Source organism: Solanum dulcamara, chromosome 8, assembly GCF_947179165.1.
Source record: "Solanum dulcamara chromosome 8, daSolDulc1.2, whole genome shotgun sequence".
NCBI classification, from domain to species: Eukaryota; Viridiplantae; Streptophyta; class Magnoliopsida; order Solanales; family Solanaceae; genus Solanum; species Solanum dulcamara.
In genome coordinates this window covers 322,371-332,912 of record NC_077244.1, presented here as the reverse complement: position 1 = coordinate 332,912, position 10,542 = coordinate 322,371, and positions in this window count along the sequence as shown.

Below are 10,542 nucleotides of genomic sequence, written 5' to 3'. Positions count from 1 at the left end.
AATGATATTCATAGCTAATATAGGATCCACGTCACTTTTTTTAAAAAAAAAACATTTTAAGGATCACAAAACACATGAATTTAGTATTTTTTTTTTCCAGCTTTTCGTGAGCTAACCTATGAATATTTTGTAAATATGTCTGTTTGAAACTTTTTGACTCTAAATTTTGTAGTATCATCTGTAATTACCTAGCGAATGATATTCATAGCTAATATAGGTTTCACGCCACCTTTTGTTTTAGCGTTTATGGGTCACGAAACGGAAAAAAATTGACCGAAAGTTATATCACCAAAATATTCATGGCAACACATGAAAAATGAAAAATTCTCCTAATTTCATTTGTGCGGTCCCTAAATGCTATGAATAAGATCGTGCCGAGGCTACATGTACTGCTCCTTCGGGTACTTACAGAGGGTCTCATAAAGGTTTCGGAAAAAAATTGACCGAAAGTCATATCACCAAAATATTCATTGGCTAACACACACGAAATATAAAAAATCGTTTAATTTCACTTGTGCGACCCCTAAATGCTGTGAATATGTCGTGGATCATGCCGAGCCTACACGTACTACTCCCCCATGTACTTACGGAGGGTCCCATAAAGATTTTGAAAATATTGACCGAAAGACATATCACAAAAATATTAATGGGCTAATACACATAAAAAATGAGAAAATCGTCTAATTTCACTTGTGCGGCCCCTAAATGCAATAATTATGTCATGGTTCGTGCCAAGGTTACATGTACTGCTCCCCCGGGTGCTTACTAAGAGTCCAATCAAGCTTTTAGAAAAAAATTGACCAAAAGTCATATCACCAAAAAATTCGTGGGCTAACACATACGAAAAAAATAACAAAATCGCCTAATTAAGCTTGTGTGTCCCCTAAATACTCCTAAACACTATAGAAACCCTGTCGGGGCTACTGGAGTCGTTTTCCTGGTCATTACAGATGCTACCAAAAAAGAATTCATGAAAATTCGACCCAAACCCCCGACACCTAAAAAAATCGTGGTCAAATAAACACATACGAAAATGTGGGTAAATCACCTAATTCTACTTATGTCGCCCCTTAAATGCTTCAAAATCCTGTAGAAGCCCCGTTGGGGCTACTGGAGTCGTTTACCAGGTCGTTACGGATGCTACTAAAGAATAATCCAAGAAAATTCGACTCAGAGCCCTGACACCTAAAATATCTGTGGGTACACATACGAAAAACTGACAAAATCGCCTAATTGCTGTTGCGTTACCAAAAAATGCTCCTAAACGTCGTAGAATCCCCGCCGGGACTACTGGAGTCGTTCCCCAGATCTTTACGGACGCTACTAAAGAAAAATCAAAGAAAATTCTACTTATACCTACTGATCTCTCGGGTACCTACCGGGGATCCCATAATGGTTTCAAAAGAAAATCATCGAAAGTTGGTTCACCAAAATATTCATAGGCTAATATACATACAAAATGACAAAATTGCCTAATTATGATTGTGCGGCTACTAAATGCTACAAATGCACCATGGATCGTGTTGACGCCGAATATACTGATCCCTCGGGTAGCTATGGAGGGCCCCATAATGATTTCTAACAAAAATAGACCGCAAGCTAGTTCACCAAAATATTAATGGGCTAACATACACGAAAAATGACAAAATTGCCTAATTCAAATAGTGTGACTCCTAAATGCTATGAATGCATCGTGGATCATACCGATGCCACACCTACTGATCTCTCGGGTACCTATGGAGGGTCCTATAATGGTTTCAAAGAAAAAATCGAGCAGAATCTAGCTCACCAAAATATTCATGGGCTAATACACATGAAAAAATGACAAATATGCATAATTCCGCTTATGCGACCCCTAAATGCTATGAACGCATCGTGGATCATGCCGACACCACACTTACTGATCCCTTGGGCACCTATGGAGGGTCCCATAATGGTTTCAAAGAAAAATCGACCAAAAGTTATTTCACCAAAATATTCATTGGCTAACACACACGAAAACTGACAAAATCACCTAATTTCGCTTGTGCGACTCCTAAATGGATCATGCTGACACTGCACATAATGATCCCCTGAGTACCTATAAAAGGTTCCATACTGATTTTGAAGAAAAAATTATCGGAAGTCAGTTCACCAAAATATTCATAGGCTAGCACACATGAAAAAATGACAAAAGCACCTAATTCCTATTGTGCAGCCCCTAAATGATATGAATGTGCCGTGTATCGTGACAACGACGCATATACTAATCCCTCGGATAACTACAGAGGATCCCATAATTTTTTTGAATAAAAATCGATTGGAAGCCAGTTTACCAAAATATTAATGGGCTAACACACGCGAAAAAATGACAAAATCGCCTAATTTTGCTTGTGCGATCCCTAAATACTATGAACATCTGTGGATCATGACGACACCATACGTACTGATACCTGGGTATCTATTGAGGGTTCCATAATCGTTTTGAAGTAAAATTGATCGGGTCCGTTCACCAAAATATTCATGGGCTAACACACACTAACAATGACAAAATCTTCGAATTTCGCTTGTGCGGCACCTAAATGCTATGAATGCATCGTGGATCATACCGACTCTGCACGTACTCATCCCCTGCATACCAACGGTGGATTTTATAATGGTTTCAAAGAAAAATCAATTGGAAGCCAGTTCACCAAAATTTATGGGCTAACACACACGAAAAATAAAAATATCACATAATTTTACTTGTGCGGCCTCTAAATGCTATGAATGCACCATTGATCATACCGACGCCACACGTACTCATCCCGTGAGTACTTACAGATGGTCCCATATAAATTTCGAAGCAAAATCGATCGGAATTCAGTTCATCAAAATATCCATGGACTAACATACACAAAAATGACAAAATCGCCTAATTCCGCGTGTGCGGCCTCTAAATGATATGAATGCGCCATGGAGCATGTTGATGTTGCACGTACTGATCCCATGAGTACCTACGGAAGGTCCCATATCGGTTTTAAAAAAAATCGATCGAAATCTAGATCACCAAATTTTTTATGGGTTAGTACACGAAAAAAAATGATAAAATCAATTAATTCCGATTGTGCGGCCCCTAAATGCTATGAATGCATCGTGAATCGTGCTGCCGCTGATGTTCTGATCCCTCCGGCACCTACAGAGGGTCACATAATGGTTTTGAACAATAATCGACCAAATGTCAATTCACAAAAATATTTATGCGCTAACACACACGAAAAAATAATAAAATTGCCTAATTCTGCTTGTGTGTCCCCTAAATTCTATCAAACACGCTATGATCATTATGACGCCGCACGTATAAATCCCTCGAGTAGCTACGGAAGGTCCCATAATGGTTTTGAAGAAAAATCAACCAAAAGTCTGTTCACCAAAATATTCATTGGCTAATACACACTAAAAATGACAAAATGTGCGGCCCTAAATACAATAAATGTATCGTTGTTCATACCGATGCCGCACGTGTTGATTACCTGGGTACCTACAGATGGTCAAATAATGGTTTTGAAGAAAAATCGATTGGTTGTCAGTTCACCAAAATTCATGTGCTAATACACAAGAAAAAGGAAAAATCGTCTAATTTCGCTTGTGGAGCTCCTAAATGCTAGGAATGTGTTGTGGATCATAACGATGCCGCAACACATGCTGATCCCTCGATTACCTACGGAAGTTCCCAAATTGGTTTTGAAGAAAAATCAATCAAAAGTCAATTTTACCAAAATATTCAAGGCCTAACACACACAAAATAATGATAAAATCGCCAAATTCTATGAATGAGCCTTGAATCATGCCAACACCGCACGATCCAATCCCCCAGGTACCTACAGAGAGTCCCATAATTGTTTTGGACAAAAATCGATCGAAATCTAATTCATCGAAATATTCATGGGCTATCACACACAAAAAAATGACAAAATCTCCTAATTTCGCTTATGTGGCCCATATATGCTATGAATGCTCCATGGATCATGCCAATGCCACACGTACTAATTCCCCATCTACCTACATAGGGTCCCATATCAGTTTCGAAGCTAAAATGACCAAAAGCCAGTTTACTAAAATATTTATGGCTAACACAAACGAAAGAAAATGATAAAATCGTGTCATTTCGATTATGCGACTCCTAAATGCTATGATTATACTGTGGATTGTACCAATGCCGCACGTACTGATCCCTCGGGTATCTACGAAGGTTTCCATATTGGTTTTGGACAAAAATCGATTGGAAAGCCAGTTCACCAAAATATTCATAAGCTAATACACAAGATAAAATGAGAAAATCGCCTAATTCCATTTGTGCGGCGGCTTAATGCTATGCACGCGTCATGGATCATGCCGACGCCGCACGTACTGATCCCCCAAATACCTACTAAGGTTCCCATAATGGTTTCGATGCTAAATCGATCAAAATCCAGTTCACCAATATATTAATAGGCTAAAACACATGAAAAATTACAAAATTGCCCAATTTCGATTGTGCGACTCCAAATGTTAATAATACATCGAGGATCGAGAAGACGCCGCACGTACTTTCCCTCAGGTACCTACGAAGGGTCCCATTACCGTTTTGAGAAATATCGACCAAAATCCAATTCACCAAAATATTCATGGGCTAACACACACGAAAATATAACAAAATCACCTAATTTCACTTGTGCGACCCCTAAATGCTATGAATATACCGTATATCATCCCAAGTCCGCAAGTAGTGATCCCTCGGGTACCTACGAACGATACCATAATGGTTTTGAACAAAATTAATCGGAAGCCAGTTCACAAAATATTCATGGTCTAACACACATGATAAAATATGAGAAAATCGCCTTTTCTACTTAAGCGGGACCCCAAATGCTATGAATGCATTGTGGATCATACCGATGCCGCACGTACTGATCCCTCGATTACCTACGAAGGGTCTCGTAATGGTTTGAGACAAAAATCGACCAAAAGTCAATTCACCAAAATATTCATGAGCTAACACACATGAAAGAAATGACAAAATCGTCTAATTTCGCTTGTGTGGCCCCGAAATGTTATGAACACGCCATAGATCATGACGACGACGCACGTACTGATCCCAGGTACCTATGGAGGTTCTCATAAAGTTTTCAAAGAAAAATCGACCAGAAGCCAGTTTACCAAAATACTCATGGTCGTTACACACGAAAAAGATAAAATCGCCTAATTCCGCTTGTGCGGACCATAAGTTATATGAATGCACAGTGGATCATGTCGACGCCACACTTACTAATCCCCCATTTACCTACGGAGGGACCCATATCAGGTTCGAAGCTAAATTGAATAAGAGCAGTTCATTAAAATATTCATGTGCTAACACACATGAAAAAATGACTAAATCGCCTAATTATGATTGTGTGGCATCTAAATGCTATAAATGCATCGTGTATCGTGCCGACATCGTACATACTGATACCCTAGGAATCTATGGAGGGTCCCATAATAGTTTTGGACAAAATCGACTGAAATCCAGTTCACAAAAATATTCATGGGTTAACACACACGAAAAAATGACAAAATTGCCTAATTTCGTTTATGCAGCCTCTAAATTTTATGAATGCACCGTAGCTCGTGTCCATGATGCATGTACTGATACCCTGGGTAACTACAGATGGTCACATAAAAGTTTTGGACTAAACTCGATAGGAAGCCAGTTCACAAAATATTCATGGGCTAACACAAACGAAAAAAATGAGAAAATCGCCTAATTCGTCTTGTGCGTGACCCTGAATACATTGTGAATCATACCAATGTCGCATGTACGAATCCCTCAGTTACCTATTGAGGGTCTCATAATGGTTTCAGACAAAAATCGACCAGAATCCAGTTCACTAAAATATTCATTGACTATCATACACGAAAAAAAAGACAAAATTACTTAATTCGACTTGTGCGACAGTTCATCAAAATATTCATGGGTTAACACATATGAAAAATGATAAAATTGCCTAATTCTGCTTGTGCGGCCCATAAATGCTATGAATACTTCGTGGATATTGACGAAGCCGCATGTACTAATCCCCCATCAACCTAAGGAGGGTCTTATATTGGTTTCGAAGCTAAATAGACTGAAATTCAGTTCATTAAAATATTCATGGGCTAACACATACAAAAAATGATAAAATTGCCTAATTTTGATAGTGCGACCTCTAAATGCTATGAATTCACTGTTGATCGTGCCGACTCCGTATGTACTTATCTCCCGGGTACCTATGAAGGGTCCTATAACGGTTTGGGATAAAAATTGATCGTGAGTAAGTTCACCAAGATATTCATGGGCTAACACACACGAAAAAAATAACAAAACCACCTAATTTCGCTTGTGCAGGACCTAAATTATATGAACACACCTTGGATCATGCCGACGCCGCACATACTAATTCCTCAGGTACCTATAAAGGATATCATAAATTTTTCAAATAAAAATCGATCGAAGGCCTGCTCACCACAATATTTATGGTCTAACACAAACGAAAAAAATAATGAAATTGTCTAATTCCTATTAGGGGCCACGCCATGGATCGTGTTGATGCCGAATGTAATGATACCTCGGGTACCTACAAAGGATCCATAATGTCTTCGAAAAAAATCGATCGAAAGTCAGTTCACCAAAATAATCATGGGCTAATGCACACAAAAATTTTTTGACAAAAATGCCTAATTCTGCATGTGCGGACCCAAAATAATATGAACACGCCGTGGATTATGACAACTCCGCACTTACTGATCCCTCGGTTACCTACGTAAGGTTCCCATAAAGATTTTTAAGAAAAATCAATCGAAAGTCAGTACACGAAAATATTTATGGGATAACAAATACGAAAAATGATAAAATTTCCTAATTCAGATAGTGCAAACCATAAATGCTATGAATGCACCGTGGATCATGCTGATGTCACACGTACTAATTCCCCGTTTACCTGCGAAGGGTCCCATATCAGTTTCAAAGCTAAATCAACTGGATGCTAGTTCACCAAAATATTGATGGGCTAACACACACGAAAAAAATGATAAAATCTCCTAATTTTGATTGTGCGACATCTAAATGCTATGAATGTGTCATGGATCATGATGATGCCGCACATACTGATCCCATGGGTATATACAGAGGGTCTCGTAATAGTTTTAAACAAAAATTAATCGGAAGTCAGTTCACCAAATTATTCATGGATAACACACACGAAAAAATGACAAAATCACCTAATTCAGCTATTGCAGTCCAAAATGGTATGAACGCGTCGTAAATCATGCTGACGCTGCACGTACTGATCCCCCATCTACCGACTGAGGGTCATATAATGGTTTCAAAGCTAAATCGATCGAAACCAATTCACTAAAATATTAATGAGCTAACACACGTAAAAATGATAAAATCGCATAATTCCGTTAGTACAGCCTCTAAATACTTTGAATACATCGTGGATCATGCTGACGTCATGCGTATTGATTCCTTGGATAACTACGAGGGGTCCCATAATAGTTTCAAAGAAAAATCAATCAAAATCCAGCTCACCAAAATATTAATGGACTAACACACACGAAAAAAAATAATAAAATGACCTACTTTCGATTGTACGACCCCTAAATGCTATGAATGCACCGTGGATCATGAAGACGCCGGACGTACTGATCTTCCAGGTACCTAAAAGGGTCCAATAAAGGTTTTAAAGAAAAATTGACCAGAAGCCAATTCACCAAAATATTCACTGGCTAACATACACGAAAAATGACAAAATCGTTTAATTCTGCTTATGTGGCTCATAAATGCTATTAATACATCATGGATCTTGATGACGCCACACCAACTAATCCCTCGTCTACCTACGGAGGGTATCATATTGGTTTTGAAGCTAAATCAACTAAAAGTCAGTTCACCAAAATATTAATGGCCTAATACACACAAAAAAATGACAAAATCGCCTAATTTTGATTGTACGGCCTATAAATACTATGAAAGCACTGTGGATCGTGCCTATCCAGATGTACTGATCCCCTCGGTAACTACAAAAGGTACCATAATGGCTTCAAAGAAAAAAATCAACCGAAAGTCAGTTCACCAAAAATTCATGATCTAAGACACACGAAAAAATGACAAAATTGTCAAATTCCTCTTGTGCGGCCCCCTAAATGCTTACGAAGTTTTTTTTTTAGCTTAGTCGTGAAGACTTTTGATCCAATATTCGAAACTCTACTTTAACCTCGACTCAAATATCAAAAAAGGGAAGAAAAAATAAAGATATGTATGATAAGGAACAAATCGCATTCAGTAAATGCGATTTATGAACAAATTTTGTTGTTTTCTAAAATATACAGTCCAACATAATATTATGATATGTATCTTAGTATATAGTACTATATAAGATTATGAGCCCGTTTGGATGGGCTTTAAGTTGGTCAAAACCAACTTAAAGCCCTTTTTTAGCTTTTGAACGTGTTTGCCTAATGTTAACTTTAAGTCATAAAGTACTTAAAGTCAGTCAAAAATGAAAAGTTAGGATTCCTAACTTTTTTTTTCTAAGTGCTTAAAGTCATTTTCTTTGACAATAGAAATTACTTTTATATTCCTTATATTTTAACTAAATTTTCAAACTATCCTTTTTATTCTTTTAAGCCTAAAATTCACATCATTTTTCTCATTTAAGCACTTTTATCCAAACACTCAACTGCTTATTTATAAAAATAACTTTCAGCACTTCAAAGTTCTAAAAGCACTTCATACATAAAAGTTATTTTTTTTTAAATCCATCCAAACGGGCTCTATATCTATGAAAATTCGCATTATTTTGCTAGATTACATATAAATTTTCTTGACATGATTTTTTTTTCTTCATTCCAAGCACACTCTTTATGTATAGTGTGTATATAATAAGTTTGTATTTACATCTATTTTACCTTACAAGCTTGTGCGGTTCCTAAATATTATGAATGCGCTATGGATCGTATCGAGGCCGCATGTACTAATACCTCGGGGTACTTTTGGAGGATCCCATAAAAGTTTCATACAAAAATTAACCGAAAGTCAATTCAACAAAAAATTCATGGGCTAACACACGAAAAAAATGATAAAATCACCTAATTCTATTTATGCGGCCCTAAATTCTATAAATGCATCGTATATTGTGTCGAGACCGCACGTACTGATTTCTTGGGTACTTATAGAGGGTCCATAACAGTTTGAAGTAAATGGATCCGAATCCGGTTCACCAAAATATTCATCGGCTAAAACACAAGAAAAAAATGACAATTATCTAATTGCGCTTGTGCGACCCCTAAATGCTGTGAATGCATCGTGAATCATACCGATGCAACATGTACTGATTTCTTGGGTACCTATAGAGGGTATCATAATGGCTTCAAAGAAAAATTGATCGGAAGCCAGTTCACTAAAATATTTATGGACTAAAAAAATTAAAAAAATTGCCTAATTCCACTTTTGCGGCCCCTAAATGTTATGAACGCGTTATGGATCATGCCGACGCCGAACATATTGATCCATCGGGTAACTACGGAGGGTCCCATAATGGTTTTGAAGCCAAATCGACTGAAAGTCATCTCACCAAAATATTCATATGCTAACTAACACATACGAAAAAATAACAAAATTGCCTAATTCCATTTGTGTGGTACCTAAATGCTATGAATGCATCGTGAATCATACCGAAGCCGCACGTACTGATCCCCGGGTACCTACGGAGGGTCCCATAATGGTTTTGGAGAAAAATATACCAAGAGTCAGTTTACCAAAGTATTCATGGGCTAACACACAGTAAAAAATAACAAAATTACTTAATTCTGCATATGCGGCTCCAAAATGCTATGAATGCGTCATAGATCATGCCGACGCCGCACGCACTGATCTCTCTGGTACCTACGGAGGATTCCATAATGGTTTTGGAGAAAAATCAATCGAAAGCCAGTTCACCAAAATATTTTCGCGTGTGTTAACCCATTAATATTTTGGTGAACTGGCTTTCGGTTATCACTATGTGAACCTCAAAAGGTACTCAGGGGTTCGGTACAGACGGCATCGATATAATCTATGATACATTCATAGCATTTAGGGGTCACACAAGTGAAATTAGACGATTCTTTTGTTATCTTTACGTGTGTGTTAGCCCATTAATATTTTGGTGAACTGGCTTCAGGTCAATTTTGCTTCGAAACCATTATAGGACCCTCCGTAGGTACTCGAGGTTTGTTACGTGGTGCATCAGCATGATCCACAGCACATTCATAGCATTTAGAGGTCTCACAAATGAAATTAGGCTATTTTGTCATTTTTTCGTGTGTGTTAGCCCATTAATATTTTGGTGAATTGGCTTTCAGTTAATTTTTCTTCAAAACCGTTATATGACCCTCCATAGGTACCCGGGGGAATAGTACGTGAGGCATCGATATGATATACAGTGCATTCGTAATATTTAGAGGCCGCACAAGCAGAATTAGGCGACTTTTGTCTTTTTTTTTATGTGTGATAGCCCATGAATATTTTAGTGAATTGGCTAT